A 13,064-nucleotide genomic window follows, 5' to 3' on the forward strand; every position below is an offset into this window, starting at 1 on the left:
AGAAGATGTGGAGAGCTATGATAAATAAGGATACTTTGGTGCACAAGTGTTTAAAAGCTAAATATTTTCATCACAATGACATAAATGAGTCCAGTAATAAACCTAATGATAGCCACCTATGAAAAATTTAATTCATACTAAGGAGAAATATTTTAAAGGTTGATGCTAGAAGAAAGGAAATGATAACAACATAAAGATTTGGGAGGACCATTGGCTACCTTACCAAGACAGGTTTACAATCCTAACTTGGAAACATTTGGATTCCAAAGTGTTTTGGGTTAGGGGTCTAATTGTTAAGGATGGGCAAAGTTGGAACTCTCAATTCGTTGAGCAGACGTTCCTTCCCTATGATATTGAGAGAATTCTCAAAATCTCTCTAGGTAATAGAGAGGGAAATAATTTCATAACATGGATGGCTACTAAGGACGATAATTATACGGTTGAAATAGGATATCATTGATTTCTGAATCAGACTACTAGTGAGACACCTGAATCGTCTAATCGGGAAAGGTCTAAGAAGATGTGACAAAAATACTAGAGTATTAATACTCAACCGAAAATTAAAGTTTTTGGCTGGAGAAACCTCACTAAAGATATTCCGACTTGTAGTGCCCTTAACAACAAGGGAACCCCCTGCCTCATTTTCTACCCTAATTGTCTTTAACAGGAGGAAATTCTTGACCACATTTTTCTAAGATGTCATAAGAATAGAAGAATTCGGTTTGGTTCATGCCTAAACAATAATATTGTCGCGGACCCAAACATCCAAGTCATCGTTGGTTGTTTCAAACTATTGAAACTACAAATAAAGAAACTATAGAAAAGTGGTGACCTATCTTTACTGCATCTGGTGAGCTAGAAACAGAGAAGTTTTCGATTACACTATTATCACTATTGAGGAGATCCTTAACTATGATAGTTACCTAATCAACCATAACAGAAACAACCAGAACAATGGGAAAGTATAAGAAAAGAAATAACTAAGGATACCCGACCTTATGTAGAGGTCAACCATGAAACAAACCAAAAGCATCATAACTCTAACTTTAAGCATATGACTAAAGACAGACAGAACAAACAATAATATAATAGTATTCACACACACAAGCCCTTAGAGTCCAAGAAGGGGCAGGATATCATAAATAAGAAGAGCCAAAAATGAAGGAAAATGATACCAGAAATAATACCAAAGATCATGATAGGCATAAGAGGGATACCTGGAAAGAGATCAATGTTTAACACAATGCTATTAAGGAGATCCATGATGAAGATAAGTAGGAGAAACATTTTGGCATTCAAGACCAGAAGGAAAATAACATCAACGAGTGTAGTAATATTTATCATAATTGTAACAAAAATTCAACGGAAGACCAACAAACCACTTTGCCAGATGGAAGGGCTGGTATTAAAGGAAGCAAATCAAAGATTATTAACAGAATTGATACTTACATGCTCATCAACAAGAAAGAGTATAATATGATTAGTCTAAAGAATCAGATGAGTAAACAGAGAATTCACATGGTCAGAGACAATAAAAATAAACCAGTGAGCATTGAAGATATTGATAAGGATCATCGCCAAACTCTGAGACAAAATAAATAGGACCAGTGTATAAAGAATCTGAAAGGGAAGCGGAGAATTCACATGGTCAGAGAGAATAAAAACAAACATGTGTGCTTTAAAGATATCGATAAAGGTGATCAAACTGAATCACACCGCGTTTTTGACTCGGATTTCACATGTTTATTAGGTCTTTATTATCATTTTGCTTGTGTTATGCTCTCTTTTATGTTATTTTCAGATATTTAGCTCTTTCGGGACCTTTTTAGAAGAAACGAAGCAAAAAGACCAAAAATTATGGTTTTCCGGCAAATATTGTACACATGGAGTTATGCATGGAGGCCGCTATAGGAGAAGCCATGACACATCAACCCTCAACCAGGAGGTAACCGCCACGATCCCATGAACTTTCCCATTCACACACATGGCGGGTGCCATGAAGGGGTGGCGGGCGCCACCTTTGCATTTCACATTCCCACTAAGGAGAAGTTGAAGGGCACCATGGTCTTTACAAGCTACTGAACTCCTCTATAAATAGGTCGTTCTAGTTCATTTCCAAATCATCCAACTTAGTTTGCAACACTAAGACTATATTATCATCTGTAAAAGCGGTAATCCGTCACATCGAGGGGTTATCGCACCGTAGTGTAATTGAGTTGGATCACTTTGATTTTGCTGTCGTCTTTATCTTCAAAGTCAAAGGTTTATTTTCCTTGTACCAGATTTAAAGCCTCCGTTTGGAGCAGGTTCTAATTTAATCGCTTTTATTTATTTTACTTGTCATTCTTTACTTTATTTAATTTCTTGTTATGCTTTACTTTATTTATTTTCTTGCTATGCTTTACTTTATTTAATTTCCTGTTATGCTTTACTTTATTTAATTCCTGTCAATGTCTTCACTTTATTTAAATTTCTCGCCATTATCTTTATTGCTTGTTTTAATTATTTTACACGCTTTACTTGTTCTTTACGCCTTACATTCTAAAACAACTTTTCATCATGATCAATATCGTTGTGTTTGTTTGTATTACCATGTCTGGCTAAATCTTTCAAAGGTTAGAATGTAAGGATCGCAGTTAAAGAGATGTTTCACATATTGAATTTGTAGAAATGCTTTAAAGGCCGTTTTGATTTTTAATTCGAGTTTTCTGAAACAAACTCGGTTAGTTTTAACTACTCAAGGAGTGTGAAATCACCCTGGCTTAGTTAACTAGGAATTTTTATCACTTTAAGGAAAAACGATTTTTGAAACAGTTTTCGGACGCGTTGATAGATTTAAAATCAGGAAACTCCTTGGGTAAACTTTCCAAATCAAAATCACTTTTCAACTAAGTTTACGAGTCTTATTTCTTAAAGATAAGTTTACTACTTTAGCGTTCTGCGCACCTTTTATAAGTGACAATAAAAGGCCTTAATTTAAGGGTAAACTCGATTCTGAATACGTGAAAGCGACAGTTCCTGTTAAATGGATTCTTTTCAAGAGTAGAAAATATTTCCCCATAAGCAGTTCTATTTAGACGATCGAAACATCGATTAACTGACGTGAAATACATTCAAACCTGTCTTTATTTGCACTATATTTATTATTTCCTTTATTTACTGTTATTTTGAGACATCAATATCTCTTTTGTACCGCCTTAGATAAACATCGTAACAATAGTAATCGATAGATTGACGATTTGGTCTCTGTGGGATCAATATTCTTTTATATTACTCTAATGTGATTCGTGCACTTGCGAATAGAGCGATCAAGTTTTTGGCGCCGTTGTCGGGGACCAACTTTGTCAAATTTCGTACCCTATTGTTACACCATCTAGACTAAGGCATTATTAGCTGGTAAATGCGAAGAACTCGTAGTACCGGAAATTTAGTAGATCCTTTAGCGGAACCTGAACGTTAAACTCGTACACGCCTCTTACTCATCCGAATTAAGAAAGCTATGGCCGAGAATCGCGACCGGAGACCTCTTAAGGAATTTTCCCAACCCTCTGACGAAGAACCTAGTTCTAGTATAGTAAACCCCCTCATTCCTGCCAACAATTTCGAACTAAAACCATCTTTACTGCAATTAGTGCAACATAACCAATTCGCGGGTCTCGCTACTGAGAACCCAAATCAATATTTAAAAGTCTTTATCCAACTGGCCGACACCTTTAAATCCAATGGTGGTTCACCTGATGCGATTCGTTTAAGATTATTTCCTTTCTCCCTCAGGGATAGAGCACGTTCATGGTTAGATTCACTTCCAGCTAATTCAATAACTACCTGGGAAGACCTTAGGAGAGTATTCCTTGCTAGATATTTTTCCCCTAGTAAGACTGTTGTTCTTCGAAACCAAATAACTAGATTTACTCAAAACCAAGGAGAATCACTTTTTGAAGCTTGAGAGAGATATAAAGAGCTGTTAAGAGTCTGTCCACACCATGGCCTAGAACAATGGTTGATCGTTCATACCTTCTACAATGGACTCCATTATAACACAAAGATGAGCATCGACGCTGCCGCTGGTGGCGCGCTGATGAACAAACCTTACCCTGAAGCTTGTGGCCTAATTGAGGATATGGCCCAAAACCATTACCAATGGGGGACTGAACGAGCATCAATAGAGAAAAAGGAGACCCAAGGTGGAACACATGAGATAAGCTCTATGGACATGATGTAGGCGAAAATAGACGCTTTAGCCCTTAAGGTGGAAGCATTATTCAGAAGGATCTACAAACACTAACACCGCAGCGGTAGTCCACACAGAGTGTGAACTTTGTGGATCTAAAGGACACGAATCGGCGAAATGTAACCTTTTGAATTACCTGAACACCGACCAAGTGAATTACGCCCAAGGTAACCCATTTTTAAACACCTACAACCCTGTATGAAAGAATCACCCAAATTTTTCCTATAAAAACCAGAACCCTATCCAAAATTATGCACCTCAAAGACCACAAGGTTATCAAGCCCAAAAACCAAATCAACCTATGCAAGTTGTGCCCCAGAAGCCTAACCTTGAGAAGATCATGAAGAGCTTTATATCAGGTCAGCCTCAGCAAAATAAAGAATTCCTAAACCAAAACATTCACGTAAACGAACTGATAACGCAATTAGGGACCAAGGTTGATCAGATAATCACTCACAACAAGATGCTTGAAACCCAGATCTCGCAGGTAGCACAAAACCAAGCCCCACAAACTACACCTGGAGGATAATTCCCTGGACAACCTCAACTTAACCCTCGAGGGCAAGCTAACTCTATCTCATTACGAAGTGGGACCGCTTACGAAGGGCCTCATAACCCAGCAATGAGTGAGTCCAAAGCTTCTAAAGAAAATATACCTACAAACCAAGGAGAAGAACCAGTGGAACCCGAAAAACAAACCGACCAAGAAGGAGAAGCCAAGGATAAAACTTACAAACCATCCCCCCCCCCCCCCCCCCCCTACAAATCACCAATCCCATATCCGCAAAGACTTAAACAAACCAAAATAAATAACCAATACCAAAAGTTTATAAAAGTAATAGAGAAGCTTCATATAGAGATTCCTTCACCGAAGCCATCACCCAAATTCCATCTTACGCCAAATTTCTCAAAGACATCTTAACCAACAAGCGTAGGCTTGACGATCCCAAACCCTTGGAATGCAACTTTATTTCTAAGAATAAACTTGCTAAGAAGGAGAAAGCCCCTGGTAGTTTTTCTATACCTTGCATTCTAGGGAGTCATGTGATCGACAAAGCTTTCCTAGACTTAGGCGTCAGTGTGTGTTTAATGCCCTTAGCTGTGTGTAAAAGGTTAAACTTAGGAGAATTACAACCGACTAAGATGTCCCTCTAATTAGCCGATAGATCTGTTAAGTATCCCGTAGGCATATTAGAAGACATCCCCGTTAGGATCGGCCAACTTTATATCCCAACAGACTTTGTGGTCATGGATATCAAGGAAGACGACGATATCGCTATCCTTTTAGGTAGACCATTTTTATCAACAACCGGAGCTATAATAGATGTTAAAAGAGGAAAATTAACTTTCGAAGTAGGGGATGAAAAGATAGAGTTTATTATTTCAAAGTTCCTGATGGCACCAATCATATGAGACGCATGTTACGCAATTGATATCATAGATGAATGCATAAGGGAATTTGATCAAGAAGAACCTGTGATCGAACCATTTTCAAACCCGAATGAAAAGGATGACAAGATAAAGGAAACGGAACCTCACACTAACGAATGTTTGGCCCTTACTCCTGACCTTTCACCAAATTCTCAAAAACCAGCTCAAGAACTTAAGGAACTGCCCAAGAACCTGAGATACGAGTTTTTGGATAAAGAAATAAACCGCCCAGTAATAGTTAGTGCCACCTTAAACCAAGACGAGACAAACCAACTCTTGAATGTTTTACGAAGATACCCCTCTGCCTTAGGATACAACATCTTTGATTTAAAAGGTATAAGCCCATCCGTGTGTATGCACAAGATATCGCTAGAGGAAGATTCAAAACCTTCTAGAGAACATCAGAGAAGAATCAACCCTGTAATGAGTGAGGTGGTAAAGAAGGAAGTCCTTAAACTGCTAGAAGCTGGTATAATCTATTAGATCTCTGATAGTAAATGGGTAAGTCCTGTACATGTGGTACCCAAAAAGGGAGGCATCACAGTCGTGCAGAACGAGAAGGGCGAGCATGTAGCTAAACATATAGAAGGCGGGTGGCGTATGTGCATAGATTATAGGAAGCTCAATAAGGAAACTAGGAAAGACCATTTCCCCCTTCCATTCATAGATCAAATGCTTGAGCGTCTTGCCAGACACTCTTACTTTTGTTATCTGGATAGATATTCTGGATTTTTCCAATTACCCGTACACCCCGAGGATCAAGAGAAAACAACATTCACCTGTCCTTACGGAACGTTTGCTTACAGACGAATGCCGTTTGGACTCTGTAATGCGTCAGCTACTTTCCAACGTTGTATGATGTCAATCTTCGCAGATTATCTCGACGGAATTATGGAAGTATTTATGGACGATTTCTCGGTATGTGGGTTCGACTTTGAGAATTGCCTCATTAATCTTGAGAAAATCCTAGAGAGATGCGTAGAAGTTAACCCTGTGTTAAACTGGGAGAAGTGTCACTTTATGGTTAAAGAAGGCACAATGTTAGGATATATAATATCTGAAAGAGGCATTGAGGTCGACAAAGCAAAGATAGAAGTTATAGGAAACCTTAACCCTCCTAAGGCTATTAGAGAAGTCCGAAGTTTTCTTGGACACGCCGGTTTCTACCGACGCTTCATCAAAGATTTCTCTAAAATAACAAAACCCCTGACCGGCCTTCTGATGGAAGATGTTGAATTCATTTTCAATGAAAAATGTATCGAAGCCTTTAATCGTTTAAAACAAGCACTAATTGCAGCACCCATTTTACAAACTCCGGATTGGACTCAACCCTTTGAAATAATGTGTGATGCTAGCGATTTCGCTATAGGAGCTGTTTTAGGGCAAAGAAAAGATAAGAAATTACATGTAATATATTACGCTAGTAGAACCCTAGATGTCACTCAACTAAATTATACAACAACAGAGAAGGAACTCCTAGTTGTGGTTTTTGCAATTGATAAATTTAGGTCTTATCTTGTCGGATCTAAGATTATAGTCTATATAGACCGTGCAGCTATCCGTTACCTTCTAAGCAAAAAGGATGTGAAACCTAAATTACTCAGATGGATCCTTTTGCTACAAGACTTTGACTTAGATATTCGAGACAAAAAAGGAACAGAAAACGTAGTTGCTTACCATCTTTCCAGACTAGAGCATTTGAAGCCAGACCATTTACCTATAAATTATGATTTCACCTATGACAGATTGATAGCTAAGTTAGATATTGTTCCCCTTGAACCTGATAGAGACAACTTTGGTACAATTTCAGAAATTAGCAGAGTACCATGGTACGCTGATTTTGTGAATTATCTAGCCGCTGATATCATACCACCTGACCTCAATTATCAACAAAAGAAGAAGTTCTTTAAAGATATAAGAAATTTCTATTGGGACGAACCACTCCTTTTTAAAAGAGGAACATATAACATCTTTCGAAGTTGCGTCCCAGAAGAAGAAGTTAGAAATATCATATAGCATTGTCACTCTCCACCTTTTACCTGTCCTTTGCCACCTAATGTTCCTATGGACGATGAGCAAGGGACCAATGATAAGTATGACCGGCACGACTAGTCACCTGCTCATGATATTCCTACTACATCACCTGCACACACTGCACCTTCTTCTTCTGACCATTTTGCAGGTACCGCTCCCGGTTTTTACATCACTGAGGAGATGTGGCGCGAGCACCTGGCTCGAGAGGAAAGGCGTGACACCCTTCTGAATACCATAAACCAACAATTAACAGATAATATGAGTTTTATGGTAGCCTCCCAATAGCGTAGTGAGCAAGGACATCGGACTATCACTGAGTCCTTACTTGCGATCACTAATGAGCAGCATTGCCAACGACAGGCTAATGAGCGTCACTTCGCACTTATCGGGGCCAACCAAGGGTCTCTCATAGGTCGCTCTAGGCAGCTGCAGGAAGGACTTAGTACTCGTAGCAGGCGTCGTCGACCCAGGCATCCTGACCAGGGCGGTGAAGGTGACGGTATTGGTGATCACCCATAGTTTTCTCTCTCTCTCTCTCTCTCTCTCTCTCTCTCTCTCTCTCTCTCTCTCTCTCTCTCTTCCAGGTTACTCCTACCCTATCTCATATCGAAACATTGAGGACAATGTTCGGTTTAAGTGTGGGAGGAGATTTTTATCGCTTTTTATCGCTTTCCTTTATTTTTAGTATGTTTTGTGTGTTTTAGTTGTTTGCTTTTTCTTTCAATAAATAACATGTGTTTGACGAGTCATCTGTGTAGTGTATCCGTACTTCTCCCATTTCTTTAACCTTACCAAAAAAAAAATTGTGAGCAAAGAAAACAGTGTATCTTGAATATTCAGGCTATAAGACAGGTTTATGACGGGATGTAAAAGACTTGGGAAAACTTTTTCTAAAAATCGATATTGTCTTAACACCGTAGGCTTCATGATTATAAGAGTCGATCCCGATACCCCATATGTTATGGCCCTAATTTTTGTTCCAAATAAGTCCTTAAGTAGTTTATCCTTGCAGTCTGCTCTGGCTTAAGCATGCTCTATGTAGGGGACCGATGAAAATAAGTGAATGATCACAAAAATTCCTGTTTTGTTCTCTAGTTGTATGAAAATCCGGGCTAGGTGACTCTCACACGGTTATTTAACCCAGCAAAATAAAGACATTTGCGAAACATGTAGAAGAAAAATAAAAAAAAAAATATATAATGATATGCTTATTGTTGGTTGGTTCAGAGGTATCTGGTGCTGAGCTTGGTAGGGTGGATTACGATCCAATCCCCCACAACTACAATTTGGGTTAAATAAAGGGGTTATACCAACTTATGTACCAGAGCCCCATGCTTAAGATCATAATCACTAACCGGTCACCTTACTACGAGTATGTACGGATAACGGGCTTAATGTGATTGCACCTGAATGAAAAGGACTTGAAGAAGATGAAAAGAATGCCTAGGTATGGTGGGGTGATGTGGATTGATTTGTATAGAAACGAAGCCTATGACCGCATTTGTGGGAAGTGTCACTATAATATCCTTAGTTCGATTCGTTAGTACCTATAGATACATTCCTTGAATGAATTTATAAGCCTTTTTGCCTTGAATTAACTCTGGTTGATACTGTTTTTCTTGCATGAGCTATAAAGGGTTTTGCTTGAGGACAAGCAAAGGTTTAAGTGTGGGAGAATTTGATCACACTGAATCACACCGCGTTTTTGACTCGGATTTCACATGTTTATTAGGTCTTTATTATCATTTTGCTTGTGTTATGATCTCTTTTATGTTGTTTTCAGATATTTAGCTCTTTCGGGACTATTTTAGAGAAACGAAGCAAAAAGACCAAAAATTAGGGTTTTTCAGCAAATATTGTACACATGGCGTTATGCATGGAGGCCGCTATAGGAGAAGCCATGACACATCAGCCATCAACCAGGAGGTAACCGCCACGATCCCATGAACTTTCCCATTCACACACATGGCGGGTGCCATGAAGGGGTGGCGGGCGCCACCTTTGCATTTTACGTTCCCACTAAGGAGAAGTTGAAGGGCACCATGGTCTTTGCAAGCTGTTGAATCCCTCTATAAATAGGTCGTTCTAGTTCATTTCCAAATCATCCAACTTAGTTTGCAACACTAAGACTATATTATCATCTGTAAAAGCGGTAATCCGTCACATCGAGGGGTTATCACACCGTAATGTAATTGAGTTGGATCACCTTGATTTTGCTGTCGTCTTTATCTTCAAAGTCAAAGGTTTATTTTCCTTGTACCAGATTTAAAGCCTCTGTTTGGAGCAGGTTCTAATTTAATCGCTTTTATTTATTTTACTTGTCATGCTTTACTTTATTTAATTTCTTGTCATGTTTTACTTTCTTTAATTTCTTGCTATGCTTTACTTTATTTAATTTCTTGCTATGCTTTACTTTATTTAATTTCTTGCTATGCTTTACTTTATTTAATTCCTGTCATTGTCTTCACTTTATTTAAATTTCTCGCCATTATCTTTATTGCTCATTTTATTATTTTACACGCTTTACTTGTTCTTTACGTCTTACATTCTAAAACAACTTATCATCATGATCAACATCGTTGTGTTTGTTTGTATTACCATGTCTGGCTAAATCTTTCAAAGGTTAGAATGTAAGGATCGCGGTTAAAGAGATGTTTCACATATTGTAGAAATGCTTTAAAGGTTGTTTTGATTTTTATTTCGAGTTTTCTGAAACAAACTCGGTTAGTTTTAACTACTCAAGGAGTGCGAAAGCACCCTGGCTTAGTTAACTAGGAATTTTTATCACTTTAAGGAAAAACAATTTTTGAAACTGTTTTCGGATGCGTTGATAGACTTAAAATCAGGAAACTCCTTAGGTAAAATTTCCAAATCAAAATCACTTTTCAACTAAGTTTACGAGTCTTATTTCTTAAAAATAAGTTTACTACTTTAGCGTTCTGTGCACCTTTTATAAGTGACAATAAAAGGCCTTAATTTAAGGGTAAACTCGGTTCTGAATACGCGAAAGCGACAATTCCTGTTAAATGGATTCTTTTCAAGAGTAGAAAATATTGCCCCATAAGCAGTTCTATTTAGACAATCGAAACATCGTTTAACTGACGTGAAATACATTCAAACCTGTCTTTATCTGCACTGTATTTATTATTTCCTTTATTTACTATTATTTTGAGACATCAATATCTCTTTTGTACCGCCTTAGATAAATATCGTAGTAATAGTAATCGATAGATTGACGATTTGGTCTCTGTGGGATCGATATTCTTTTATATTACTCTGACACGATTCATGCACTTGCGAATAGAGCGATCAAGTTTTTGGCGCCGTTGCCGGGGACCAACTTCGTCAAATTTCGTACCCTGTTGTTACACCGTCTAGACTAAGACATTATTAGCCGGTAAATACGAAGAACCCGCAGTACCGTAAATTTAGTAGATCCTTTAGCGGAACCCGAACGTTACACTCGTACACGCCTCTTACTCATCCGAATTAAGAAAGCTATGGTCGAGAATCGCGATCGGAGACCTCTTAAGGAATTTTCCCAACCCTCTGACGAGGAACCTAGTTCTAGTATAGTAAACCCCCTCATTCCTGCCAATAATTTCGAACTAAAACCATCTTTACTGCAATTAGTGCAACAAAACCAATTCGCGGGTCTCGCTACTGAGAACCCAAATCAACTTTTAAAAGTCTTTATCCAACTAGTCGGCACCTTTAAATCCAACAATGCTTCACCTGATGCGATTCGTTTAAGATTATTTCCTTTCTCCCTCAGGGATAGAGCACGTTCATGGTTAGATTCACTTCCAGCTAATTCAATAACTACCTGGGAAGATCTTAGGAGAGTATTCCTTGCTAGATATTTTCCCCCCAGTAAGACTGTTGTTCTTCGAAACCAAATAACTAGATTTACTCAAAACCAAGGAGAATCACTTTTTGAAGCTTGAGAGAGATACAAAGAGCTATTAAGAGTTTGTCCACACCATGGCCTAGAACAATGGTTGATCGTTCATACCTTATACAATGGACTCCATTATAACACAAAGATGAGCATCGACGTTGCTGCTGGTGGCGCGCTGATGAACAAACCTTACCCTGAAGCTTGTGACCTAATTGAGGATATGGCCCAAAACCATTACCAATGGGGGACCGAACGAGCATCAATAGAGAAAAAGGAGACCCAAGGTGGAATACATGAGATAAGCTCTATGGACATGATGCAGGCAAAAATGGACGCTTTAGCCCTTAAGGTGGAAGCATTATTCAGAAGGAGAATGGCGATATAGAAGCTCAAATGACATACAATCAGAAAGGATATCCAAACCCCATGGAAGTGGAAGCCCAAGATGTTACCAACACACTCATGGTGTCACGATTGTTGGGTTTGAGAAAAATTATAGTGCTTACTGACTGTGAAAACATTGTTAGGAAGGTGGAAGCACTAATCTAAGGATAGAACTCACAAGGGCTATTTGATTTCTCAAATCAGAAAACATTTAGCCTCTTTTGAGTTGGGTAGCATTGGGCATATTAAACGGGTCAACAACATCCAAGCTCATAGGCAGGCCTAGTGTGCAATCACGCATAATAACTAAATTCACTTGACTAAGCCCAATATTGATGTAACTATGGTCTTCAGGCTATTTTCAATAAATAAATTGATTTGTTTTTTTTTAAACTAATAAATAAGAAAAAAGTTAAAATAAAAAAAGCTTTAAATTAGGGTTTTTTTATCATTCTTTTTAATATAAGATATTTTTGGATCATTTTTTCAAAAAAGGTCCACCCATTGAAGTGAGTGTTCATGAAACTTTTAGGAATTTTTTACTCAAATAACCTACTTTTTCAAAAAAAATCCCAAAATAGCCCACTTTTCAATTTATTTTCCAAACTACCCAACTTTCAAAAAAAAACTTTAATGCATAGGTGTCAGATCAATTGGCGCCTACCCTTAATTTTAAAGAGGGGGTGCCAATTGAATTGGCTACAACACATGGTGTTGCCAATCCAATTGGCGTCCATGTGTATAAAGTGATAGGATGCGCCAATTGGTCTAGCGCCTCCGTGTATTGTGTAATTTTTTTTTTGTATAAATAGATGTGTTGGGTGATTCATTTTTCCACACCTCTTTTCATTATATAACAAACATGTTTCGTCTTCCTCGCCGCTATGGAAAAATGATTTATTCAAGTGACAAGTCTCCGATGAAGATGATGTTCTAGAACATATGTCGTTTCAAGCAACCAAAGAGGGAGTTGGTTCGTTGGTTAGACGGAAACATACCTGAAGGTGAAAAAAATTAGAAGTATTGAGATACTCGATGTCTTACGTGGTTGAGTGCGAGTAAAAATGATAAGGATGTTAGGGA

The 13,064-nt window shown here is 38.2% G+C and overlaps 2 non-coding genes across 2 annotated transcripts; both read right to left on the reverse strand.

Moving 5' to 3' along the window:
- Positions 1–3,883: 3,883 nt before the first annotated feature.
- LOC127133530 (small nucleolar RNA R71) lies at positions 3,884–3,990 on the reverse strand. Its single transcript, XR_007807492.1, has one exon. It is a non-coding gene; the product is annotated as a small nucleolar RNA R71 (small nucleolar RNA).
- Positions 3,991–11,580: 7,590 nt separating this feature from the next.
- LOC127133350 (small nucleolar RNA R71) lies at positions 11,581–11,687 on the reverse strand. Its single transcript, XR_007807331.1, has one exon. It is a non-coding gene; the product is annotated as a small nucleolar RNA R71 (small nucleolar RNA).
- Between the last annotated feature and the right edge of the window lie 1,377 nt (positions 11,688–13,064).

The sequence above is a fragment of the Lathyrus oleraceus genome, chromosome 3 (assembly GCF_024323335.1).
Source record: "Lathyrus oleraceus cultivar Zhongwan6 chromosome 3, CAAS_Psat_ZW6_1.0, whole genome shotgun sequence".
Taxonomy (NCBI): Eukaryota; Viridiplantae; Streptophyta; class Magnoliopsida; order Fabales; family Fabaceae; genus Lathyrus; species Lathyrus oleraceus.